Consider the following 25,737-nt stretch of genomic DNA (forward strand, 5'->3'; position numbering starts at 1 on the left):
CTCTTTTAAAAAATTTTATTCTATTTTTAATGTTTTGAATAGGCAATACACTCATCGAAAAAGTAATAAAAGGAACGCAGTGAAAGTCTCCCTCCCACTATCGTTCCCTATCCACCTACTTCTTACTTTATTCCCCAACTCCACTCCAGATACGCATCTTAATAGTGCCGTGTATATGCTCCCATAGGTTTTAAATTTTAGTTTTGATTGTGATTAAAATATACATAATGTAAGTTTTAACATTTTAACCACTTTTATGTGTACAACTCAGTAGTATTAAGCACATTCACATTGTTATACAGCCATTACCACCATCCATCTCCAGAATGTTTTTCATCTTCTCAAACTAAAAATCTGTACCCAGTAAACAATAACCCCTCATTCCTCCCTTCTCCAAGCCCTCAGCAACCATGATTCTACTTTCTGTCTCTATGAATTTGCCTATTTTAGGTACCTCATACAAGTTAAATCATATAGTACTTGTTCTTTTGTGTCTGGCTTATTTTACTTAGCATAATATCTTCAAGATTCATCCATGTGTCATATGTCAGAATTTTCTTCCTTTGTAAGCTTGAATATATTCCATTGCTTCATATATTTTGATGGTCTGTTATTAGATGTGTATATGTTTATAATTATTGTATCTTCTTGCTATATTAAACCTTTTATTGATAAATAATTCCTTTTTTGCCTTTTATAATCTCTTTTGACTTAAAGCCTATTTTGTCTGATAGTAGTATAACTACCCCTGCTCTTTTTTGGTTACTATTTGCATGGGATATCTTTTTCCATTCTTTCACCTCTTTTTTTTTTTTTTTTTGAGTTGTAATTCTTAAAAATTTATTTATTTATTTATTTATTTATTTATTTATTCATTCATTCATTCATCAGCTGTATTGGGTCTTCGTTGCTGTGCACAGGCTTTCTCTAGTTGTGGAGAGTGGGGACTACTCTTTCTTGTGGTGCACAGGCTTCTCATTGAGGTGGCTTCTCTTGTTGCAGAGCACAGGCTCTAGGTGCACAGGCTTCAGTTGTTGTGGCTCACAGGCTTTAGAGCACAGGCTCAGTAGTTGTGGTGCATGGGCTTAGTTGCTCCATGGCATGTGGGATCTTCCCGAACCAGGGATTGAACCTGTGTCCCCTGCATTGGCAAGTGGATTCTTAACCACTGCGCCACCAGGGAAGTCCCCATCCTTTCACTTTCAACCTACTTGTGTTTTTGGATCTAAAGTGAGTCTCTAGTAGACAGCATATAATTGGATCATTTTTTTAAAAAAACCATCTCTGCCAATCTCTGTCTTTTGATTGGAGAGTTTAATCCATTTACATGTAAAGAAATTACTGCTAAGGAGGGACTTACTTTTGTTATTTGGCTATTTGTTTTCTATATGCCTTTTGATTCTTTTGGCCCTCATTTCTTGCATTACTGTCTTTTGTATTTCAGTTATTCATGCTAGAAAACTAACATCAATTTTTTGTGTCTAAAACAATAGACATAATTTTTTTTTAATGTACTAGTCTCTTAAATCATATAGAAAACAAAAAAGTGGAGTTACAAACCAAAATCATAATAATTCTAGGTTTTATAATTGTATTATATGTGTATTTACCTTGGAGATCTTATTTTTTCATATGGTTTCAGATTACTATCTAATGACCTTTCATTTCAATCTGAAGGACTTTTGCTTTAGCATTTCCTGCAGGACAGATCTAGTGGTAAGAAACTTTGTTTTCCTTTTAAGAATTTATTGTCAAAAACAACTTTAAAAGGAGATTTTTTAAAATTCCACCACTCTGACAAGGCTGTTTTTATTTTTTTATAGTTTCCAGTCTTCAGCATAGGAATATATAATTCCATATTTTGTCAACAAGTGTTACATGTTTCATTTCACATTGTTTCATAAACATTTCTTTGCTGCCAGAGACCATTAAAATGGTCTTTGTAATATTTCACCTGGAGAACACATCAGGATTTATTTAATCAGTCACTCATTGTTGGACACTTAGTTGCCTCCCAGTTTTCCACTATTAGAAGTAACACTGCAGTGGACAGCCTTGTTTGGTCTTTTTTTCATTTGAATTGTTCCCTTAGAAGGATTCTGTTTGCATAGAATGCTTTTCCTTTTAGGAAAATGAGATCCATTCAAATTATGTCAAGGAACTGGGGGAAAATAAGTTATTCTACAGATTTTATATGTGAGGGGATCCAAGAAAAGCTAAACAACCAGGCTATGGGGAGGAAGGTTATTTAATAGAGCCTGTCCATGGGGTCTTCTCTCAGGGACTTCTCTGTCTCTCTCTCTCTCACTCTTTTTTTTTTTTTTTTTTGCCACACTATGCAGCTTTTGGGACCCTTGTCCCCAACCAGGAATCTAACCTGGGCCTGGCAGTGAAAGCGCTAAGTCCTAACCCAGAATTCCTAAGGACTTCTCTTTTAATAAGTCCCAGCTACTAGATCAGCCATTGCCTTTGACTCCAATTGAGTTAGGCAAGAAAGGAATTTATTTACATGTTTTTGGGTAGATCTCAGAATTGGAAGGAAGGAAAGAAGGAAGGAAGAAACACTTCCTCATGTGGGGTTAGAGAATCAGACTTGGGGACTTCACAGGATCAATGACCAAAATCACATTATGGGGGAGACAGTTCAAGATGGCAGAGTAGGAGGATGTGCGCTCACTCCCTCCTGCAAGAGCACCGGAATTACAACTAACTGCTGAACAATCATCAACAGAAAGACACTGGAACTCACCAAAAAAGGCACCCTACATCCAGAGACAAAGGAGAAGCTGCAATGAGATGGTAGGTGGGGTGCAATCACGTTAAAATCAAATCCCATAAATGCTGGGTGGGCCACTCACAAACCAGAAAACAGTTATACCACCAAAGTTCACCCACTAAAGTGAGGGTTCTGAGCCCCACGTCAGGCTTCCCAACCTGGGGGTCTGGCAACGGGAGGAGGAATCCCCAGAGAATCAGACTTTGAAAGCCAATGGGATTTGATTGCAGGATCTCCACAAGAATGGAAGAAACAGAGACTCCACTCTTGGAAGGCACACAAAAAATAGTGTGCTCACCAGGACCCGGGGGAAGGAGCAGTGACCCCATAGGAGACTGAACCAGACCTACCTGTTGGTGTTGGAGGGTTGCCTGCAGAGGTGGGGGGCAGCTGTGGCTCACTGAGGGGACAGCGACACTGGTGGCAGGGGTTCTGGGAAGTGCTCATTGGCGTCAGCCCTCCCAGAGTCTGCTATTAGCCCCACCAAAGAGCCTGTAAGCTCCAGTGCTGGGTAGCCTCAGGCCAAACAACCAACAAGGTGTGAACACAGCCCCACCCATTGGCAGACAAGCAGATTAAAGTTTTACTGAGCTCTGTCCACCCAGCCCAACCCACCATCAGTCCCTCCCATCAGAAAGCATGCGCAAGCCTGCTAGATAGCTTCCTCCACAAGAGGGCAGACAGCAGGATCAAGCAGTATCAGCAGTATTTTGTTCTGTAGAACCGAAAACCACAGCCACAGAAAGACAGAGAAAATGAAAAGGCAGAGGACGTTGTACCAGATGAAGGGACAAGATAAAACCCCAGAAAAACAACTAAATGAAGAGGAGAGAGTCACCCTTCCAGAAAAAGAATTCAGAATAATGATGGTGAAGATGATCCAGGACTTTGAAAAAAGACTGCATGCAAAGATCAAAATTTGGATGAAAAGGTTACCAAAGACCTAGAAGAATTAAAGAACAAACAAAGAGATATGCAACAAAATAACTGAAATGAAAAATACACTAAAAGGAACCAATAGCAGATTAACTGAGGCTGAAGGGCGAATAAGTGACCTGCAAGACAGAATGGTGATAATCACTGATGCAGAAAAGAATAAGGAAAAAAAGAATGAAAAGAACTGAAGACAGCCTAAGAGACCTGTGGGACAACATTAAACTCAGCAACATTCACATTATAGGGGTCCCAGAAGGAGAAAAGAGAGAGAAAGAACCCAAGAAAATATTGGAAGAGATTATTGTCAAAAACATCCCTAACATGGGAAAGGAAATAACCATCCAAGTCCAGGAAGCACAGAGAGTCCCAGGCAGGATAAACCCAAGGAGAAACATGCCACAACAAAAACTGACAAAAATATAAAATTAAAGGCAGAGAAAAGTTATTAAAAGCACCAAGGGAAAAATGACAAATAACATACAAGGGAACTCCCATAAGGTTAACAGCTGATTTCTCAGCAGAAACTCTGCAAGCCAGAAGGGAGTGGCATGATATATTTAAAGTGATGAAAGGGAAGAAACTACAACCAAGAATGCTCTACCCAGCAAGGATCTCATTCAGAGTCAACGGAGAAATCAAAAGCTTTACAGACAAGCAATAGCTAAGAGAATTCAGCACCACCAAGCCAGCCCTACAACAAATGCTAAAGGAACTTCTCTAAGCTGAAAACATAAGAGAAGAAAAGGACCTACAAAAACAAAAACAAAACAATTAAGAAAATGGTAATAGGAACATACATATCGATAATTACCTTGAATGTAAATGGACTAAATGCACCAATCAAAAGACACAGACAGGCTGAATGGATACCATAACAAGACCCATATATATGCTGTCTACAAGACACCCACTTCAGACCTAGGGACACATACAGACTGAAAGTGAGGGGATGGAAAAAGATATTCCATGCAAATGGAAATCAAAAGAAAGCTGGAGTAGCAATACTCATATCAGATAAAATAGACTTTAAAATAAAAAATGTTACAAGAGACAAGAAAAGACACTACATAAAGATCAAGGGATCAATCCAAGAAGAAGAGATAACAATTATAAATATATATGCACCCAATATAGGAGCCCCTCAATACATAAGGCAAATGCTAACAACTATGAAAGAGGAGGTCAACAGTAACACAATCATAGTGGGGGACTTTAACACCCCACTTACACCAATGGACAGATCATCCAGACAGAAAATTCATAAGGAAACACAAGCTTTAAATGACACAATAAACCAGCCTGATTTAATAGATATCTATAGGACATTACATCCTAAAACAGCAGATTACACATTCTTCTCAAGTGCACATGGAACATTCTCCAGGATAGATCACATTTTGGGTCACAAATCAAGCCTTGGTCAATTTAAGAAAATTGAAATCGTATCAAGCATCTTTTCTGACCACAACGTTATGAGATTAGAAATTAATTATAAGAAAAAAACTGTAAAAAAACACAAACACATGGAGGCTAAACATTATGCTACTAAACCAAGAGATCCCTGAAGAAATCAAAGAGGAAATAAAAAAAATCTAGAGACAAATGACAATGAAAACACAATGATCCAAAACCTGTGGGATGCAGCAAAAGCAGTTCTGAGAGGGAAGTTTATAGCAATACAATCCTACCTCAAGAAACAAGAAAAATCCCAAATAAACAATCTAACCCTACACCTAAAGAAACTAAAGAAAGAAAAGCAAACAAAACCCAAAGGTAGTAGAGGGAGAGAAACCATAAAGATCAGAGCAGAAATAAATGAAATAGAAACAAAGAAAACAATAACAAAAATCAATAAAACTAAAAGCTGGTTCTTTGAGAAGATAAATAAAATTGATAAACATCTAGCAAGACTCATCAAGAAAAAGAGGGAGAGGATTCAAATCAATAAAATTAGAAATGAAACAGGAGCGGTTACAATGGACACTGCAGAAATAAAAAGCACCATAAGAGACTACTACAAGCAATTATATGCCAATAAAATGGACAACCTGGATGAAATGGACAGATTCTTAGAAAGGTATAAGCTTCCAAGACTGAATCAGGAAGAAATAGAAAATATGAACAGACCAATCACAAGTAATGAAATTGAAACTGTGATTAAAAATCTCCCAACAAACGAAAGTCCAGGACCAGATGGCTTCACAGGTCAATTTTATCAAACATTTAGAGAAGAGCTAACACCCATCCTTCTCAAACTCTTCCAAAACATTGCAGAGGAAGGAACACTCCCAAACTCATTTTATGAGGCCACCATCACCCTGGTACCAAAACAAGACAAAGATACTACAAAAAAAGGAAACTACAGACCAATATCACTGATGAATTTAGATGCAAAAATCCTCAACAAAATACTAGCCAGCAGAATCCAACAACACATTCAAAGGATAATACATCATGATCAAGTGGGGTTTATCCCTGGAATGCAAGGATTCTTCAATATACGCAAATCAATCAATGTGATACATCGTATCAACAAATTGAAGGATAAAAACCATATGATCATCTCAATAGATGCAGAAAAAGCTTTTGACAAAATTCAACACCCATTTCTGATAAAAACTCTCCAGAAGGTGGGCATAAAGGGAACCTACCTCAACATAACAAAGGCCATATATGACAAACCCACAGCAAACATCCTTCTCAATGGTGAAAAACTGGAAGCATTCCCTCTAAGATCAGGAACAAGACAAGGATGTCCACTCTCACCACTACTATTCAACATAGTTTTGGAAGTCCTTGCCACAGCATTCAGAGAAGAAAAAGAAATAAAAGGAATCCAAATTGGAAAAGAAGAAGTAAAATTGTCACTGTTCGCGGATGACATGATACTGTACATAGAAAATCCTAAAGATGCCACCAGAAAACTACTTGAGCTAATCAATGAATCTGTTAAAGTTGCAGGATACAAAATTAACACAGAGAAATCTCTTGCATTTCTATACACTAACAATGAAAGATCAGAAAGAGACATTAAGGAAACAATCCCATTCACCATTGCAACAAAAATAATAAAATACCTAGGAATAAACCTAACTGAGGTAAAAAGACCTGTACTCAGAAAACTATAAGACACTAATGAAAGAAATCAAAGAGGACACAAACAGATGAAGAGATATACCATGTTCTTGGATTGGAAGAATCAACATTGTGAAAATGACTATCCTACCCAAAGCAATTTACAGATTCAATGCAATCCCTATCAAATTACCAATGGCATTTTTCACTGAACTAGAACAAGAAATTTTATGATTTGTATGGAAACACAAAAGACCCCGAATAGGCAAAGCAATCTTGAGAAGGAAAGACGGAGTTGGTGGAATCAGGCTTCCTGACTTCAAACTATACTGCAAGGCTACAGTGATCAAGACAGTATGGTACTGGCACAAAAACAGAAATATAGATCAATGGAACAGGACAGAAAGCCCAGAGATAAACTATGGTCAACTAATCTATGACAAAGGAGGCAAGGATATACAATGGAGAAAAGGCAGCCTCTTCAATAAGTGGTGCTGGGAAAACTGGACAGCTACATGTAAAAGAATGAAATTAGAACACTCCCTAACACCATACACAAAAATAAACTCAAAATGGATTAAAGACCTAAATGTAGGGCCAGACACTATAAAACACCTAGAGAAAAATATAGGAAGGACACTCTTCGACATAAATCACAGCAAGATCTTTTTTGATCCAGCCCCTAGAGTAATGGAAATAAAAACAAAAATAAATAAGTGGGACCTAATGAAACGTCAAAGCTTCTGCACAGCAAAGGAAACCATAAGTAAGACGAAAAGACAACCTTCAGAATGGGAGAAAATATTTGCAAGCAAATCAACAGACAAAGGATTAACCTCCAAAATATATAAACAGTTCATCCAGCTCAATATCAAAAAAACAAACAACCCAATCAAAAAATGGGCAGAAGACCGAGTTAGGCATTTCACCAAAGACGACATACGGATGGCCAAGAGGCACACGAAAAGCTGCTCAACATCACTAATTATTAGCGAAGTGCAAATCAAAACTACAATGAGGTATCACCTCACACAGGTTAGAATGGGCATCATCAGAAAATCTACAAACAGTAAATGCTGGAGAGGGTGTGGAGAAAAGGGAACCCTCTTGCACTGCTGGTGGGAATGTAAATTGATACAGCCACTATGGAAAACAGTATGGAGGGTCCTTGAAAAACTAAAAATAGAGTTACTATATGACCCAGCAATCCCACTGCTGGGCATATACCCAGAGAACACCATAATTCAAAAAGACACATGCACTCCAATGGTCATTGCAGCACTATTTATAATAGGATGTGGAAGCAACCTAAATGTCCATCAACAGATGAATGGATTAAAAAGGTGTGGTACATATATACAATGGAATATTACTCAGCTGTAAAAAGGAATGAAACTGGGACATTTGTAGAGACATGGATGGACCTAGAGAGTGTCATACAGAGTGAAGTGGGTCAGAAAGAGAAAAACAAATATCGTATATTAATACATACATGTGGGATATAGAAAAATGATACAAATCAACCTGTTTGCAAGGCAGAAATAGAGACACAGATGTAGAGAACAAACATATGGACACCAAGTGGGGAAAGCGGGGAGGGTTGGGGGGGAATGAATTGGGAGATTGGGATTGCCATATACAGATTACTGATAAGAAAAAAATACCAAATTTTACACTCTAAATATATGCAGTTTATTGTATGTTAACCGTATGTCAATAAAAATTCTTTAAAAAAATAAAAAATAAATTTAAAAAAATCACCTTATGGGACTAATCCAGCGAAGACCATCACAGGCCCTAGACACCGTCCCTGGACCACCACCACTGAAGGTACCACAAAAGCTGTGGCCATGACAACCCTAGAGACTGAATATGGTCACTGCTGCAGCTACCACCCATCACCAAAATGAGTTGTGTGCTATCCCTGCTACTTTGCTTTCAATTCCAAGTCTGAGGTTGATGCTCCTGACTCCCAAACTTCCAGGAAAACTGGGAATGTACCTGGAATTTTCCACTTCTATAATGCCTCATCAGAAAGGACTTTCCTCAAACGTTGGAAGGAGATTTAAATGCTAGTTAACCAAAAAGAGTGACAAATACCTGCTACAGATCCAAAGCCCACTGGGGGTCAAGATCAAAACAGAGATGGCAAATTCAGCTGCCTACACTGAGTGACCAGGCAGCTAACATATTGACGTACTCGGTGAAGAGTACTGAGTGGGCGCTTAGGTAAATCTATTGCCACATAGAATAAGAGGTCAGCAGAGCCACTTCCAGTATTTCAAGAGAAGCTAGAAAGCTAAACAACAACAACAAAAACAAAAAAGAAACTTTATAAGAAATCTCCTGTTTTTAGGTATTGATGCTGTGAAAGACAAACAGTGTACATCAATTGTCTGGATTTGCTCCAAGGGCAGCTGATTTGTGGTGTTTGTATAAATCAGGGCTTTACGAAGGTTGCTAAGTGTCTAGGGGCTGAATATGCACATTTTATAGATGTATCTCTTGCTATATTTTGCTTTAAGAAATAATTTTTTTACCATCTTAACCATTTTAAGTGTATAGTTCAGTAGTGTTAAGTACATTCATATTGTTGTGCCTTCTCCAGAACTTTTTCATCTTGCAAAACTGAAACTCTAGGGACTTCCCTGGTGGTCCAGTGGGTAAGAATGCACACTCTCAACTCAGGGGGCCCGGGTTCGATCCCTGGTCAGAGAACTAGATCCTGCATGCATGCAGCAACTAAGAGTTCACATGCAGCAACTAAGACATCCACATGCCGTAAGGAGGATCCTGAGTGCCGCAACTAAGACCAGGCACAGCCAAAATAAATTTAAAAAATAAATAAATATTAAAACAAAACCCTGAAACTCTGCACTGATTAAATACGAACTCCTTGTTTCCCTCTTCCCCAGCCTCTTGCGACCACTATTCTAGGGGCATGGGCTTCAGTAGTTGTGGCACATGGGCTCAGTAGTTGTGGTGCATGGGCGTAGTTGCTCCTTGGCATGTGGGATCTTCCCGGGACTAGGGCTTGAACCTGTGTCCCCAGCATTAGCAGGTGAATTCTTAACCACTGCACCACCAGGGAAGTCCTATTCTACTTTCTCTCTCTATGAATTTCACTACTCTAGGTACCTCATGTAAGTGGAACCGTACAGTATTTGTCTTTTATTTTATTTATTTCAGTTTATTTCAGTGAGCAAAATGTCCTCAAGGTTCATCCAAGTTGTGGCATGTATCAGAATTTTCTTTCTTTCTAAGGCTGAATAGTATTCCATTGTACGCATACACATTTTTTTTATCCATTCATCCATCAACGGACACCTGGGTTGCTTCCACATTTTGGCTGTTATGAATAACGCTGCTATGAACATGGGTATACAAAATACCTTTTCAAGACCCTGCTGTCATTTCTGTGGGGTATATACCCAGAGGTGGAATTACTTGTTAATATGGTAATTCTCCTTTTAATCTTTTTTTAAACTATTTTTTGTTTGTTTTTGTTTATTTATTTATTTATTTTTATTTTTGGCTATGTTGAGTTTTTGTTGCTGCACATGGGCTTTCTCTAGTTGTGGTGAGTGGGAGCTACTCTTCGTTGCAGTGCGTGGGCTCCTCATTGCGATGGCTTCTCTTGTTGCGGAGCACAGGCTCTAGGCACATGGGCTTCAGTAATTGTGGCACATGAGCTCAATAGTTGTGGCTCACAGGCTCTGGAGTACAGGCTCAATAGTTGTGGCGGATGGGCTTAGTTGCTCCACAGCATGTGGAATCTTCCTGCAGCAGGGATCAAACCCGTGTCCCCCGCATTGGCAGGCGGATTCTTGACCACTGCGCCACCTAGGAAGTCCGACTTTTAAATCGTTTTGAGGAATTGTATTATTGGGTTTGGAGACTTCTTTCCATGTTCAGATACAAGTCCCTTTTCAGATACGTAACTTGCAAATATTTTCTTCTAGTCTGTCATTTATCTATTCATTCTCTTAACAGAATCTTTCAAATATCAGTTCTTAATTTTGAGGAAGTGCAATTTAGCAAAAAAAAATTTATAGGTAATGCTTTTAGCATCATATTTAAGAAATCTTTGCTTAAAGCAAAGTTGCAAAGATTTCCTCCTATTTTCTTTGAGAAAGTTTATAGTCTTAGGTTTTACATTTTAAGTCTATAATCCATTTTGAGTTAAATATTGTAAGTAACATGAGGTGTGGATTGAGGTTTTTTATTTTTATATGGATATCCAATTGTTCTAGTACCAATATTGAAAAGTTTATCCTTTCCTCGTTGAAATGCCTTTGCACTTTTGTCAAAATTCAGTTGACCATATATGTCTGGGTCTATTTCTGGACTCTATTTTGTTCCATTGATCTATACTAACTTTTCACCAGTACTACACTGTTATTATAGCTTCAGAGTAAGTCATGAAATTAGTTACTGCGAATTCTCCAATTTTGTTGTTATAATTTGAAATTGCTCTACTATTCTAGTTCCCTTGCCTTTCCAAATAAGCTTTAAAATCTGCTTGTCAATTTCTATAAGAAATTCTGATGGAATTTTTATTAAAATTACATTGAATCTACAGATCATTGTGGGGAGAATTTTATTGAGTCTTCCAACCCATGAACACGATGTACCTCTCCGTGTTTTAGGTTTTCTTTGATTTCTTTCATCAGTGTTTTATAACTTTCAGCACACAGATCTTGCACATATTTTGTTACATTTCTACCTAAGTATTTCATGTTTTCTGGTGCTACTGTAAATAATGCTTTAAAATGTTTCCTTTTTCAATTTCAATTCTTTATTGATAATGTATAGAAATAATTTTGATTTTTGTATATTGACCTTGTATCCTGTAACCTGCTAATAAGCTCATTTATTAGTTAACACTTATTAGTTATTATTAGCTAATAACACAGTCATGTTTTAACATTATTTAAAATTGCAGTCCAATCCTTGCCATCCTGATCTGTTTTAGCACACTCTTCCCCCAACGTTTTTTGCTGTAGCATTTATTACCTTCTAGCGTTCTGTGATTTACCTTTTTTGTTTAATGTCTGTCCTCCCATTCCATGCTATTAGAGGGTAAGATTCATAGGAGCAGAGATTTTTGTCTGTTTTATTCACTGATTTATTTCTTAGCGCATAGTAAGCACTCAGTACCTAGCACTCAATATGCACCATTTGATTGAATCGATTACTAAACAGCAGTATCTAATCAGTAATTGGGCTACCTTGAGAGGGAAAGTGCTTCTTGCCACCTAAGGTGTCCTTCAAAGGGTTGGAGAGGAATCATATCTTCAGTGGGCCAGGTTAGTTGGACGAGGTGACCTTTAAGCTCTCTTCTTGTCTAATGGAAACAGATCTGAAACTTGCCTGATCTCAAGAACAATACCAACACCCTGTGCCTGAAGGTGTATGTACTGTGCAGTGGTGTCCTGGGAGGGGCAGGTTATTGTGGAGCAGCTGCAAGGAGGAAGCAGGGGACTCCAACGTCCTGGTCTGTTTGGGAGAGCATCTTCTCATTCCCAGGGAGGAGGTAGCAGGGAGTCAGTGCCCCGGAACTCCTTGATCCCAGTTGCTGTTCAGGGCCACAGAAGGAGGGGAGGAGCCTGGCTCTTAGAGACCCAGCCTGTCTTTACTGAAGGCCTTGCCACTAAGCCTGACGGGGGTAAGATGCTGGTGGGTCTTGTTCACTGCTCCATCCCCAGAAGCTATCACAGTGCCTGGAACAGGGAGGGATCCCTAGTGTTTGTTGACAAACTAACACTTACCAGAGGTGCCCTGAGAGGGCACAGTTACAAAAAGAGATTGGAAGATGGAATGATTACAGGCAGCAGCTTGTTCCAAACAACTATATTTGGAGAGGTCTATTTTTGCCAAAAAAAAAAAAAAAAAATCCTCAGTTTCAGGAAGAAACATCTCCCTGTCCAGAGCTCGCTATCAATCATCTCAGTATCAGCTATTGCCCAATTCCTTGTTTTCCCCACAATGCTGGACTTGAATGATACTGCTGCTAATTATTAAAGAAGGTATTTCTAAAACTTGTGGTTCTAAATCAGCTGTCTTTTATAGTATACGTGTGTGTGTGTGTGTGTGTGTGTGTGTGTGTTTCAAATGATATTGCTAGGGCTAAGTTTTTCCAAAACTTATTTTTAACAGTAAAAAAAATTGGAGGAAAACTCTGAATGTTCAAAGAGGTTAAATAAATAAATGGGTATCTTCATTTACTAAACTATTTGCAGCCACTATGATGATGTGAAATTTTATTTACTAATATGGAAAAGTTTTCATAGGGCGTTTCTAGATGGAAAAAAGGAGGTTACAAAACACTATGCACAGGGATTTCCCTGGCAGTCCAGCAGGTAAGACTCCATGTGCCCAATGCAGGGGGCCCAGGTTCGATCCCTGGTCAGGGAACTAGATCCTGCCTGCATAACACAACTAAGTCCACGTGCCACAACTAAGACCAGGAACAGCCAAAATAAGTAAGTAAGCAAATAAATAAATAAATACTAAAAACAAAAACAAAAAAACCCCACTATGTACAGTGTGATTCCATTTCTGTTTGCTTTTAAAAAATCTTTTATATATTTTAATATACAAATATATAAATTTATATAAATTCTAGAATGATATGCAGCAAAATGTTGACAATAGTTAACTCTGGGATTTCAGATCATTTTTGTATTCTTTCCTTTGTTTGTATTGGTAATCATGAGCTTTCTTTCCTTTATATACTATTGTCTTTTTGTGGAAAACATTAAAATTAAATGAAAGCACATTTCCCTCTAAGAACACAGCTCTGAAATTACATGAATCAAATAGAAATAAGAAAGAACTAGACCTAATAAAAATTTGCAGAAGTCCTGTCTGTTCCCAAGCTCTCTCTTGGCCCTCAGAGCTGTCCCTGCTCACTTGTCAGCCTGTGCCCATCCCAACCCGCCACAGTCCCAAGCCCTGATGCTTAGCAACCACCGGCCTGGCCTGATGCCTCTCCCTGGGCTGGGCCTGAACGGGGCGGAAAATATGTGGCAGCCCAAGTCCCAGCTGCTGCAGAGCCTGGAGTAGTGTTGCTGTTGATAAACCACTGACCATTGAACAGAGGTGAGCCTGGGGCATCTGTGTAATCTCTGAGCACAGGAGTCCCTCGCTCCTGTCCTCCTCCCTTCCTTCTTCCCTCCCTCTCTCTTCCTTCCTCTCTCTCTCCTTCCTTTCTCCCTCTTCCGTTCCTTTATCTTTCCCTTCCTCTCATCCTCCCTAGTTTTCTCTTTCCCTCATTTCCTCTACATCTCCAAGCACCTGCCAAGCACAAGGGATGCAATGATGAATCACCCACTGTCCCCCCTCAAGGGACCTACAGTCTGTATAAGGAAGTAGCTGAGTCCCAGAGTTCACTGTTGCGAGCTCAGAGTCCTAGGGGAGGGCTTCCTAGAGGAGGTGGTACCTGTGCTGGATCCTGATGAGGAAGAATTGGTCAGGAAAGAAAATGAGCAGGAGCTCAACCCTCATGGGTAAGTCTGTTGTAGCTTAAGCTTCAGGCTCCTGACCAGCCCTCCTGCCCCACAGAACCAACCCTGCCCAGAAACCTTCTTTGGCTGGGGCAGGCTTCCTGGCCATCTCACATCACTGCCTGCCTGGCAACCCAGCCCACCTGGCCCTTCAATGGGAACAGTCCTGACCGCAGGGCTTGGCTTAGATTCACTCCAAAAATGCAACTGAATCAGCACTTGTCTTTGTGCTCAGAACTTGCCAGAAGGGGCTGGCCCAACTTCTCCTGGGTCATGCCCAGGTTCTGAAGTTCTCACCATCAGTTTGGCAGTTCTTTCCTTATTTTAAGCCCTGATCTTTTCTGCTGCATTGAATCCAGTATTCTTTGTTCTATCATCAAAAATTTAAAAAATAAAGAAAAACTGGTCTCTCCGCTTTAGATCTGGATCTTCCAGAATGTGGTGATTAGTTTTGTCTCTTGGTCATCGTTAAGCACTTGGAGCCACTTTAAGCAAAAGTGTAAGGGAGCAGGAATGTGTTTGGGGATCTTTCTCACTACTTTCACCTCTGCCAAGGACCCCTCCTGGGTGTCCTGATCCACTTGCCACATTTGGACCATAATTTGATAAAAAAAAGACCCATTCAGGGGTTATTAGTCCATGTGGATAAAGCCACTGCCCTCTCCAGGTTTTCCTGGTTTTAAAAGGTGTTCTAAGCAAACAAAGACCTTGAAGAAATCAGTATCAGGATGAGTTACCACGGAAGCTCAGACATGGGAGCTGGAGACCAGGATGAGAGGTTTGGAACAAGGGCAAAGAGAGATACCCACTGAAACTGTTTAAAGAAAGAAGAACAAGTGAATATGCATGATTTAAATTTTTTTTAAATAAATTATATTCAAAAAAGGAGAGAGAGAGAAAAAGAGAGAGATTGGAGGGGAAGCTGCTGGCAGCAATGAGAAAGGAGCGTCCACATGGAGGCTGATTCAGAAAAGCTGGAATAAAGTTGGAAGGGGCTTTCATCAGATGGGGCAGGATGGAGCAGAATCCAGAACTGCTGCCTGTGCAGACCTTCCACCAGGGCCAGTAGGGAAAGAGGGACCCTGGGCTGAAGGAGCAGGGCCCACGGAATGTGGTCTAAGGTTGGGGGATACGAAGGATGTTGGGGTCAGTGTGGCTACAAAGGTCTTTATTTCTCTCCTTCCTCTATTCTCTTATCACTGATGGTCCATCTCAAAGTCCTTAGAGCACATCCTGAATGCTCTCCAGTTTCAGAGCCCAACCCACCTTCCCGTAAAGGGAATTGGAGGAAAAAAGGTACCCAGATCATCCAGCCATCCTAATCTAAGGCACAAACCAGCCTCACTCCACTAGGTGCCTGATCCCCAAGGCCAGAAATCTACTGGGGGAGATAGACAAGTAAATGTAACTTTGGGAGACTTCTATGATGGTGTAAAAAGACCAGTCTTGAGTTCATTCATTCACTCAGTGCTTACTGTGTGCTACTATGTGTCAGGCTCTGTTCTTATCCCTGAGGATAGAGTTGAGCAAAACAGACAAAAATCCCTGTCCTTTTGGAGCTAACATTTTTTTTCCCTTTTGTATTGGAGAATAATTTACATACAGTGAAATGCGTTAATCACAGGAGTAAAGCTTGATACGTGTTTATAAATATATACATCTGGGTATCCACCATCCCCAGTCAATAACTCCTCCCCCTCCCCAAGGTAACCACTGTTCCTGACTTCTTTCACCATCAGTTAATTTTGCCTGTCCTTGAACTTTATAGAAATGGACTCTTTGTGCGTGGCTTCTTTTGTTTATGTTTGTGAGAGCCATCTGTGCGGTTGCATGTCTAAGTAGTTAGTTCTTCTTTAATTTGTATGTAGTGTTCCATTGTGAGAACGATCCACAATTTATTTACCCATTCTCCACATGCTGGACATTTGAGTTATTTACAGTTTCAGGTTTTTATGAGTAAAGCTGCTATGAACATTCTTGTATAATACATATCTTTTGGTGGACATCTGCATTCATTTTTCTTGAGTATATCCTGTGACACACCTAGAATATTTGACACTTGCAATGGATCATTTTTAATGCTTCCAGTTCTCTATACAACAAAATTATTTTCAGCAATAATAATGAAATTGATAATAATGACAAGAAAAGAAACACAGATAGTGACATTTTAATTTTATTGAGCTTCATGTATATGTCATCACACCACTAAAAAAATTAAGAATATAATAGGACTTCCCTAGTGGCATAGTGGTTAAGAATCCGCCAGCCAATGCAGGGGACACAGGTGTGATCCCTGGTCTGGGAAGATCCCACGTGCCAAGGAGCAACTAAACCCATGCGACACAACTACTGAGCCCGCGTGCCTAGAGCCTGTGCTCTGAAATAAGAGAACCCACCGCAGTGAGAAGCCAGTGCACCACAATGAAGAGCAGCCCCCTCTCGCCACAGCTAGAGAAAGTCTGTGCACAGCAACAAAGACCCAATGCAGCCAAAAAAAAAAAAATTACCATAACCACCTAAAAAGGATTAACATTTTTCAAGTATGTTGACTTTTTTAAAGGAGATAAAAATGTATACATATACCAGTTTATACTCTGTTTTACTGTATTAAATTTTTTTTTCAATTCTCACTCTACCATTTATTAGACAATGGCGTTTGAATAATCAAAACATCTCTAAACTTTACCTTTTTACTGTATTAAATTTTAAACACAAAATGCCAATAGGGAATTCCCTGGTGGTCCAGTTAAGACTTGGCACTTTCATTCACGGGGCCTGGGTTCGATGACCCCTGGTCAGGGAACTAAGATCCCAGAAGCTGCACGGTGCAGCCAAAAAAAAAAAAAAGCCAATAATCACATCAAATGATAGAGTTAAATTAACTTAGGTTCTGCTTCTTTGTCTTTAAAATCATTGTGCTACCATTATTTATTTCAACTATATCGTTAAGTGCAGGAATATGTAATACCACAGGGACTGGAGAGAGGAATTTTGATCTGAAAAAGCTTGAGTGATTCTGAATCTTTAGGAGATTACTCTCAAAGTAAATACAGGTACAATGGAACATTATACAGCCATAAAAAGGAATGCCGTTCCCATATATGTGACAACATGGAAGAACCTTGAAAACGTTATGCTAACTGAAATAAGCCAGACATAAAAGGGCAAATACTGTATGATTCCACTTATATGAAGTACCTAGAATAGGCAAATGCATAGAGACAGAAAGTATATTAGAGGTTACAAAGAGATGGGGAAGGTTGTAATGGAGAATTAATGTTTAATAGAGTTGCAGATTGGGAAGATGAAAAAGTTCTGGGGATGGATGGTGGTGATGGTTGCACAAAATTGTGTATGTAATTAATGTTGCTGAATTGTACATTTAAACATGGTTAAAATGGCAAATTTTAGATTATTTATATTTTACCACAATAAAAACTTCACTAAATATATGACTATGCAGAATCCATGTGTGTTGGGGGCCAAGTGTATAACTGAACATTCTCCAAATTTTTTTTTTTTTTTTTGGGGGGGGTACACCAGGTTCAATCATCTGTTTTTACACACATATCCCCGTATTCCCTCCCTTCCTTGACTCCCCCCACTTCGAGTCCCCCCCACCCTCCCTGCCCCAGTCCTCCAAGGCATCTTCCATCCTCGAGCTGGACTCCCCTTGCTACACAACAACTTCCCACTAACTATTTTACAGTTGGTAGTATACATATGTCTGTGCTACTCTCTCGCTTCGTCTCAACTTCCCCTTCACCCCCCGCCCCCTCCCATACCTCGAGTTCTCCAGTCCATTCTCTGCATCTGCATCCCTGTTCTTGTCACTGAGTTCATCAGCACCATTTTTAGATTCCATATATGTGAGTTAGCATACAATATTTGTCCTTCTCTCTGACTTACTTCACTCTGTATGACAGATTGTAGTTCTATCCACCTCATTACATATAGCTCCATCTCATCCCTTTTTATAGCTGAGTAATATTCCATTGTATATATATGCCACATCTTCTGTATCCATTCATTTGTTGATGGGCATTTAGGTTGCTTCCATGTCCTGGCTATTGTAAATATTGCTGCAATAAACATTATGGTACGAGTTTCTTTTGGGATTATGGTTTTCTTTGGGTATATGCCCAGGAGTGGGATTACTGGATCATAACATTCTCCAAATTAACTTCCATGTACAATGCAATGCTTATTAAAAGATAAGTACTATAAATATGCTAATTTGAAGCATATATATATATATATAATGTAAAGCATATATTATGTATATAAAACTCAATGGTAATTGCAGCAATTGTTTACAACTTAGACTAAGAAAAGATGTTCTGGGGGAAGATATGTTATAACTGACACTGTTTAGAATTGCTCATCCTGGTGCATGGTGATAATAAGGCAGATTGAATTTTAGCCATTTTTATTACTGTCCTAAATTTTCTACAACATCATACTCCCTTATTACCTGCACGCTGATTGAATTGCAGCTATCATCTCACCTTGCATATATGGCTAGGAGTGGAATTTCTGGAACATAGGGTAGGGGTATATATGGTTTTCACCAATTTATTCTCCCATTAGCAATGTATGAGAGCTCCAGCTGCTCTATATCCTTGACAACACTTCGTATTGCTGGTCTTTTTAATTTTAGCCATTCTGAGGAGAGTATCATAGAATCTCATTGAGGTTTTATTTTGCACTTCCCTGATGACTAATGGTGTTGAGTGTCTTTTCATATGCTTACTGGTCCTTTCAATAGCTTCTTTCTCATGTGTTTTGCCCAAATTTTTGTTGGTTTGGCTTTCCTTTTCTTATTGATTTGTAAGAGATCTTTATGTATTCAGGACATGAGTCCTTTGTCAGAGATATGTATTGTGCAAATGTTCTCTTGCTCTCTCACTCTCTTAATGACATCTTTTCATAAACAGAGGCTTTTATTTTAATGAAGCACAATTTACCAATTTAAAAAAATTCTAGTAAGTGCCTTTTATGACCTGTTTAAAAGATCTTTGCCTGGTCATGAAGATCTCCTCCCATGTTTCCTTCCAGGGACTTTAATAGTTTAGTTTTCACATTTAGGTCTATGATCCATCTTAAATTAATGTGTATGATGTGAGGAAGGGGTCAGAGCTCATTTTTTTCCCTTATGAGTATGCAGGGAAAAAACATTGGTTCCTCCTCAGAATTGCATAGATGCCTTTATTGTAAATCAAGTTACCATATATGCATGGATCTATCACGAACAACTTCCAAGGCATCAATTTCCAGATCCTCAACTTCTCTATGTATGTCTTCTGTTTAATTAATTAACTAATTACCTTGGTTGTGCCGGGTCTTAGTTGTGGCAGGCACCTTAGTTGCAGCTAGCAGTCTCCTTAGTTGCAGCTTGCAGGCTCCTTTAGTTGCAGCATGCATGTGGGATCTAGTTCCCTGACCAGGGATTGAACCTGGGCCCCCTGCATTGGGAGCATGGAGTCTTAACCACTGCACCACCAGGGACATCCCTATCTTCCTTTTCTAAAATGGATTTATTTGTTTCTGCAGTCAAACATCAAGCCAGTTGTCCTTTCCCACTTCATTTACCTTTCCAACTAAGGCTTACCTTTTACTCAATCCCAGTTGGACCATGGTCTGTCATTTAGACAAGTGCAGACCACTATGGACCCAAAAAAAGGAGCAGTTAGAGAGTGCACACTTCTGAGGCAGAGATACCCCTCGACAAAGCACAGAGGACACTGGCTATAAAAATGGAAGGGTAGCCTCTTATTCCATCTAAGGGACAAATTCTAGGTGACAAGGCTCTGTGCACTGTCTGTCTATTTAGCTTAGAATTAGAATATGAAAGTGAGATGGTTGTCACAAGGCTAAGTATTAACACATTTATTTGAATTGAAAAATGAATCCAGATCTTCTTTTGACAGATAGTAAGTCTAATTGGGCTGACTGGTTTGACAATGAATTCTGACTCTGCCAATTAGCTTATGTGGCAGACATTTCCCATAAATTAAATAAACCAAATCTGCAACTCTGAGGTTCTGGAGAAAACATATACAACGTGCAGGAAATTATATTTTTTTACAGCTATTAAAATTGTGATAAAAAATTTAGATGTCAATTTAAAAATATGAAAGTATGTAGTTTTCCAAAATTCTTTAAGGGGGTACACAGCATGAAAATTTGAAGAACACTGATCTAGGGCAATGGTTCTCAACTCTGGTTGCAACTGGAATCACTTGGGGAGTTTAAAAGAAGATGATGCCTGGGCTTCCCTCCAGGCCAATTAAATCAAAGGGGTTGGCAGTGGGTACTTTTTAAAAGCTCCCCAGATGCAGCCAGGCTAAGAACCACTTGCTCCTTCCTCCACCCTGCCTTGCCTCTGCACCCACACAATCTAAACCCCTCTCTTTCCTCACCCCCAGCATCTAAGTCTGTCTCCCCAACCTGCACCCATATCTAGCTCCAAGCTTAGACATTACCTCTTGGACATTCACAGGCCCTTCAAACGCAACCTGTCTCAAGCCAGCCTTGGCAACAGTTCTGATCATGCATCAGTAGAAAATGTGCGGGTGTATGCCTCAAAATACATACATTAAAAAATAGGACTTCCCTGGCGGTCCAGTGGTTAAGACTCCATGCTCCCAGTGTAGGGGGCACCGGCGATCCCTGGTCGGGGAAGCTCCCGCATGCCGCGTGGCTCTGCCAAACAAACAACAACAACAACAACAACAGGGGAGTTCCCTGGTGGCTTAGTGGTTAAGATTCCGGGCTTTCACTGCCGTGTCCCAGGTTCAGTCTGCAATTGGGGAACTGAGATTCCCGCAAGCCTTGCAGCACAGCCAAAAAACAAAAACCCAACAAAAACCATATACGTATCACTACGTTAGTATGTCTATAAAATAGAAAATATAAAAGCATGAGACTAGAAATGAATATAAATACAAGTTCTAACATTTTTCTCTCCACATCCTGTGGATGACCTCTGTGCTTTGGCACAGGCCAGTCCCTCTTCCAGGAATTCCCTTCCCGCTTTGTCCTTCTCTACAATCTTCCACTTACCCCTCAAGACCCAGTCCTCTGAGATTCCTCCACAGATAGACCTTTCTTGCCTCCTTGGTGCCCCCAGGGGACTCTGTACAAGCCTCTACCTTTACAACTGCTGTGCTACATTAATCGTTGATGTTCGGATGTTTCTTTAGTCCATACGGGACCAGGAACATGTTAGGGGCAGCACCTAGCATAGGACCTGGCTTGTGGTAGGTTTGCAATAAATGTTGAATGATGGAGGGAGTGAAGAGGAGATAGCCAAAATATCTAAAAACCGGTATAGCAGTGGGATTGGGGGAATAGGAGGTGGGGAAGAGTTTCCTGGAGGTTCTCCATTAGGAGAGTGTTAACCATATTTAAAAAAATTTTTCATTTTATTCAACATTTGTACAGAAGTGCTAGCATTTCCATAAAATAATTACTATACTTCAGTTACAGGACAAAATACCACAGAAAGGAATATACTTTGCAAGAAATGTAGTTCATCTTAAGTTTCCAAACACTTTTAAAGGCTAATGCAGCCACTGGCAAAATAACACACAGTGCACAGTGGCTGGGTTGGGGGAAGCCAGGCTGTCCAGGTCAGCTGGGGAGGAAAGGCACTCTGGTTTGGCCACACCACTGTGTACGGATTGTACTGTATTTGTTTTGGGGGGATTTTTTGTTGTTGTTTGTTTGTTTTACATATTTATTTATTTGGCTGCATCGGGTCTTGGTTGCAGCACACAGGATCTTCGCTGCGGCGCATGGGCTTCAGAGCTTGTGGGCTCAGTAGTTGCAACAGGCGGGCTCTCTAGCTGTGTTGCGTGGGCTCTAGAGTGCACAGGCTTAGTTGCCCCGTGGCACGTGCAATCTTACTTCCCCGACCAGGGATCAAACCTGTGTCCCCTGCACTTGGAAGGTGGGTTCTCAACCAATGGACCACCAGGGGAGTCCCTGGCTATCCAAGGTCTCAGGCACTTTTTAAGTCTGAAGAGTAGCATTTCCATCCAGACTGCAGAGAAATGGAACTCTCAGCTGGGTCTGAGGGGACTGCTGCTCACTGGACTCTTCACAGAGAGCAGCCGAGCCAGACGTGGAGGCGAGGGCAGTGTGGGTGGAGAAGCCGCGTCCAGCCACAGAGACAGTGCAAAGCTCATGCCAGGGTTTGTCTGCCTGCCCACCTTAGGAGCAGGCACAGTCCGCAGTCAGGAGCAGGGCTATGCCAAGAGTTGCCCTTCAGCTTAGGGCAGGGTGTAGATGCTTTACCCCAGTGGCTCTCAAATGCAGTGATTTTGTCCCCCAGATAAATGTTTGCCAACGTGTGGAGACATTTTTAGTTGTTTCAGCTAGGAGCGGGGGGTGCTACTGGCTCCTGGCGTCCCGTGGGTAGAGGCCAGGGACGCCGCTACACATCCTGCAATGCACAGGACAGCCGCACAACAGAGCTGTATCCGGCCCCAAATGTCACTAGTGCTAAAGCTGAGAAGCCCTGCCCACACTATCTTTCACTCTTTATTCAAGCAGTTCCTTCCTGCCTGGCAAGCAACAGACAAAGTCAGCTTGGGGGGACTTCCCTGGCGGTCCAGTGGTTAAGACTCTGCGCTTCCACTGCGGGGAGTGCTGGTTTGATCCCTGGTCAGGGAACTAAGTTGATCCCACATGCCTCTCGGTGTGGTCAAAAGCAAAAAACAAAAAAAAATAAGTCAGCTTGTCAAACCTCTTCATGACTGAGATCACGTCATCTCCTTTTCCAGATCTGCCATCCTCTAGCTGTGTGACTTTAGGCAAGTGATTTCACCTCTATGAGCCAGAGTTTCCACCTTGTTTAAAAAAAAAAAAAAAAGCCTCCTACATGGTCAGCCGTTGTGAGGAGGAGACACAGTCATGCCCAGAGAAGGCCCAGCTCTGTGCTTGGCTTCTAGGAGCGCCCAGTGCACAGAGGCTCCTGCTGTTGCTAATCTCTACCTCTGTCTTCCCAGAGACCCCTGCGGTTTGTGTGTTTTGGGGCTCCTGTATGCAGAACGTACTCTGCAGTGGCTTGAGCCGGCTGCGCCACGAACTGTGTACACTGAAAGCTCAGGGGCTTGATGTCTTGGTGTCTCATACAGGGCCTGGCATGGTGTGGGTGCTGAGTAAGTGCTGAGTCCCAGGTATGTGCTGGCCCCTGTGCTGGATGGAACACAAGGAGCCCCATGGGTCATAAAGAGTTCGAACTGTAATCCGGCAGAGTGTGTGGGTGGGGTTCTCCCTGAGCCTATGACTCTGTGGCTTCTGCCCCAGGCCTTGGGGAGGCTGACTGTTCCTAGCAGGATATTGGAGGCTCCCAGTGACAGCTCCACAAGGGATTTTTCCCAAACTTTTTGTTTACGAATTTTCTTTTTACATACATATATTATTTTATTTTTTTTTTTATGTTTTATTTTTTTGGCTGCGTTTGGGTCTTCGTTGCTGCACGTGGGCTTTCTCTAGTTGTGGCGAGCAGGGGCTACTCTTCATTGTGACCCACAAATTTCTCATTGCAGTGGCTTCTCTTGCGGAGGAGCATGGGCTCTAGGTGTGTGGGCTTCAGTAGTTGCAGCACGCAGGCTCAGTAGTTGTGGTACATGGGCTTAGTTGCTCCACGGCATGTGGGATCTTCCTGGACCAGGGATCGAATCCATGTCCCCTGCATTGGTAGGCAGATTCTTAAGCACTGCGCCAGCAGGGAAGCCCCTTCTTATGTCTTTTTAACCTAGTTCTCCTCCTCCTCCTTTTTTTTTTTTTTTTTTTTTGTCATTTGGGACACCTACATTTTTTAAAAGGAATCCAGGCCAGTTGTTTTGCAGGATGTCCTTCAATTTGGGAGTGTCTGCTGCTTCCACATAATTAAATTCAGGGTGTGCATTTTTTGTAGGAATAGCACAGATGGAATGTTGTGACCCTCTCAGAGTAGCCCACCAGGGAGCACAAGATGTCCTGTGTCCCACTATCTGTGACCTTATTTTTGATCCCACAAGCTGTCATAAAGGAGAGAATTTTGCAGAAGGCTGCATCCTCTCCCTTTGCCCCACAGACCAGCCACATTGGAGACCACCCCATGAGCATGGGGGTGGAGGCACTGTCTGTGACTTTGAGGAACTGAACAGAAGGCAGCATGGCCAGAACTGCTTCCCAGGGCCCCAGACACCACCCCGAACCTTGTGGTTCTGGGGAAGGCATGGGATTCACTCTCTTGAGCATTCCCTTGCAGATTTTTCAGAGAGCACCAGAGGAGAAAGTCATTATCCACCATCACAGACACAACCCCAATCATATTTATGCTACTTTTCAATTTGCAAAGGACTTTCCCATCCATTTCCAGTTGCAAATAAAAGCTGGTTTCCTCAAGCACCTACCACCACATTCTGTGTTAAAGCATCACATGCCTTAGAGTCATCTAGTCCTCCCAACCATCCAGAGAGGTGGGTACAACTGTCACCCCATTATATGGATGGGAGAATGGAGACACAGGGAAGTTAAGCAGATTGCCCAAGTCCCCCAGCTAGGAAGCAGCAGTGCTGGGACTTGAGCCCTGGGTCCCTTTGAACCCCTGGGCCAAGGTGCTAAGTACCATGCTGCATGTTCCTCTTTGAGCATCACAGCACATTATGTGGTAACCAGGGCAGGCACGAAGGTACTCACTTTCAGGTGGAGGAAATAAAGCCAGAAAGGTTGCATGCACTAACCAAATTTGTGGAACTGGGACAGCCCCAAGAAGATCTGAGTCCTGGCCTAGTGCCCTGCCACAGCCTCAGGCTGCTTGTGAGACTGAGGCCAAAGATGCCAAGGGAACTGTGTCAGGAGGGATGGGAAGAGGGAAGGGTGATGGCAGTGAGTGTCCCTGCACAGCTTCCTCAACATGCCACCGTGCCTGGAGCAGGGAGACCCTGTCTCAAAGCAGAACAATCTGAATCACCTTCGCCCCCAAACCACAACCCTCCTCCTGCCAGTCTACCTGGCTGTCATGCCCTGCCTCTCTTTGGTTGGGAGGGAACCATCCTGTCCCAGCCACCCCCACTCATCCTCCTACTTGTCAAGGCTCTCACATTTTAGGAGGAAGTGGCTGGCTTCTGTGTTAAGCCCCTGCATGCCCCAACAGACCTGAGCAGCCAGTTTCTTGAACCCTGGTTTCAGAGGAGAATCCCAGCCTGCTGGTGGCAAGGGGAAATACTGGGCCAGGATGGCAAGGTGGCCTGGAATCATCTGGTGGGATGTGGGTGAGACAAGGAAAGCCAGGGGCAGAGGGGGAAGGGTCTCCCTCTTAACTGCTCTACAAATCCTAGATCAGCTCACCTCTTCCATGAAGCCCACCTTGATGACCTTGGTGCCCACCAAGCTCTCCTCAACTACATAGGAAAGTGCTTAATTCTGCTTTAAACACTGGGG

General features: G+C 41.4%; 1 protein-coding gene across 8 annotated transcripts in view; it reads left to right on the top strand.

The window, feature by feature from the left end:
* The window catches only part of RHCG (Rh family C glycoprotein), a 96,193-nt gene that overhangs the window by 42,735 nt on the left and 27,721 nt on the right, over positions 1–25,737 (top strand). The gene's annotated exons all lie outside the window — the stretch shown is intronic.

Source organism: Hippopotamus amphibius, chromosome 2 (assembly GCF_030028045.1).
Source record: "Hippopotamus amphibius kiboko isolate mHipAmp2 chromosome 2, mHipAmp2.hap2, whole genome shotgun sequence".
Lineage (NCBI taxonomy): Eukaryota > Metazoa > Chordata > Mammalia > Artiodactyla > Hippopotamidae > Hippopotamus > Hippopotamus amphibius.